Consider the following 2,762-nt stretch of genomic DNA (forward strand, 5'->3'; position numbering starts at 1 on the left):
CATAGTGTTCAGGGATGTGTAGGTTAGGTGCATTAGTCAAGGGTAAATGTTTAGTAATGGGGTAGGAGAATAGGTCTGGATGTCTTTATCCCCAGAGGGTTGGTGTGGACTTGTGGACTGTAGTGATTCTATAAGTCCATTAACCCTGTCCTGTGTCTAGGTGAGGAATCAGCTGATCATCCAACATGATCTACACCACAGAAACCATGAAAATGTGCAAACTGTGGGAAGGGATGCAAATGTTTATACATGCTGGAAATTCATTGATGCAGTCACACTGGAGATAAGTCATTCATCTACTGTTTGTGGGAAGGGATTCAATCAATCACACGTCCTTGAGAAACAAGAATGAGTTCAGCGGGGAGAGGCCATTCATCTGCCCTGAATGTGGGAAGAGATTCAGTGACTCATCCTACCTGCTGACACACCACTGAGATCACACTGGGGAGAGGCAATTACCCTGCTCTGAGTGTAAAAAGGCATTCTCTGTTATCAACCTCTCGGCACACCAACTGGTTAACACTGAGAGACCGTTCAAATGCTCACATTCAGAGAAAAGCATTCAACACAGACATGAAATGCTGCTACATGAGTATGTTCACACTGGGGAGAGGCCATTCCCCTCTCTGTGTGTGGGAAACGATTTATCCATTCAAAAAAACCTTCTGAAACGCTAACGAATACATACTGGTAAGAGGCTGTTACCTGCTGCTTTTCTGGGAAAGGACTTAATTAGTCATCCCACCTTCTGTGTCCACACCTGACTCAGGCAGCTGTGTGCTGTACTGCTGTTCTCAATAAAATTCAGATGGATCTCCCTTCACCGCCCCCCCCCCACCCCCGCCACAGGAGGATCAGGAAACAGATGCAGTGGAAAAGGAAAATGTGGCGCTTGTGATGTCACATGGGTAGGCCAGCAGAAGGCGGCATTGTGTTACTGTACTTCTCATAAAGAGAGAGAGAAACTCTGACTTTGAAAGAATGAATTATAAACGTGGTGAATCAAAGTTTGTCCCATTGCAGGCAGAACTGGGCACACACCAACACGCACAGGCACAAAATCAGATTCACAGACAGCTACAAAGAAACTTTCAGACACACGCTTCCGGGACAAACTGTGCCACTGCAGACAGTTTGTCATTCGTACACAGACAGACACACTCAAACTTCCCTCCGACATAATCTGTGTCCCATTGCTTGCAGAGATAGTCTCATCAACACAGAAAAACAGACATTAACACAGAGATGGAAGCGCAATACAATCAGAGTGAGACACAGAATCACTGACTTTTACAAACATGTCCAGAGATATACTCAGACAAGGTTGTGTTCAGCTGTGTAAAAATCCTTGTTTCCTTGTGAAATAAATCTGTGTCCTTTGGGTGCAGAAGCCTGTGTTTTGTTGTCTAAATACAAGTGTGTTGTGGCTGCTGCTGGTTTGAAACTGAAGCTTTGTCTCTGTATGGATTTTAAGTCTGTAATCTGTGTGTGAGGAGGTGGGGGAAGGAGGAGAGGGACAGACAGACAGATAGTTTGGACTAAACTATTGAGCTGCTGCTTTCTCTCACCCCACTCCCGCTTCCTCTTAACTCACAAATTGCAATGCTCCATCCCTGGGGAAGGTATACTCTCGGTAGAAGAGCTGAGCTTTGGGCACAGAAGAGTCTTTAAGTCATAGAACTGAAGGTATTTAAAGCAGGTCCTGTCAGCCAGAGTTCCCTTTGCCATGTGAATGGAGCAGGAGGTGAGTATCAAAGGGTTTCTGTGTGTGTATGTGTGTATGAATGAGTGTGGGTACTGTTAGAGTCTCAGTGTCAGTTTTGATCGATTAACCACCGTCCATCACGCCCACACCGTCCCTGAAACATCCAGACTGACGTTGATTCTAGGAGCAGAGCCTGTCTGTCATGGATGAGAGGGAGTGTATGAAACCATAGAGAAAGCTGGGACCCATTGGAATTTTATCCCTTCCTCAGCCTCTCTATGTTTTTCCTTAACTTCTGTTTTTCTGACTTTTCTCCCTGTTCTCGCTCACTCTGTGTCTCTCTTTCTTCTTGTCTTTCACTCCTATCCGTCTGTCCCATGGGTTCAGGAACATAATTGTTTGAAGTTTGCGTCACCTACTGACCCTGATCACTCCCTGAAGGAAAACGATTTTCCTAATGTCACTTTTATTTTTTTCCTCGTGCTTTTAAAACTCTGCTGAATCGTTGTCGATCCTTTCAGGCGTGGGAGCATTTGCACTACATTATTCCTGTGTCGAGACCCTCATGACTTGAAAAACGTCAAGCAGGCCAGCTTTCAACCGACTGTTCTCCAAGGAGAACTGTCCCAACTTTCCAATCTACCTTCATTGCTGACAATCCTCATACACGGCACCATTAACGTCAACCTGTTCAGCGCTGTCTGCAATCACTTCACTTCCCCGCTTCCTGAAATTTCACGCTCACAATTGAGCAATAATGCAGCTGGAGGATTCATTCAGAGTCGGCCTGCGCGGGCCAACGAAATGCAATGCTTGTTTTCACTTTGAGCAAGTGTTTCCTTTTACCCTGTTCGCTGTAATGGGTGCTCGGCCCCACCCCGACTTCAGGCAGTCCGATCTCGTTTCATAAATGTGCTTTTTGAGAAAATTGCGCCGGCGTGTCTGCACAAAGCAACTTAAGCAACGAGGGCTCGTCCGGGATTTGAACCCGGGATCTCTCGCAAGTCCACCCAACTGTAGGCCCGAAGCGAGAATCATACCTCTAGACCAACGAGCC

At 46.2% G+C, this 2,762-nt stretch overlaps 1 non-coding gene across 1 annotated transcript; it reads right to left on the minus strand.

Annotated features, from left to right (window-relative positions):
* Nucleotides 1-2,672: 2,672 nt before the first annotated feature.
* On the minus strand, nucleotides 2,673-2,762 carry trnap-cgg (transfer RNA proline (anticodon CGG)). The gene is given in 2 exon segments: nucleotides 2,673-2,708; nucleotides 2,727-2,762. It is a non-coding gene; the product is annotated as a tRNA-Pro (tRNA).

Source organism: Chiloscyllium plagiosum, unplaced genomic scaffold, assembly GCF_037043375.1.
Source record: "Chiloscyllium plagiosum isolate Xiang-an unplaced genomic scaffold, Cpla_swu_hap1 HiC_scaffold_27, whole genome shotgun sequence".
NCBI classification, from domain to species: Eukaryota; Metazoa; Chordata; class Chondrichthyes; order Orectolobiformes; family Hemiscylliidae; genus Chiloscyllium; species Chiloscyllium plagiosum.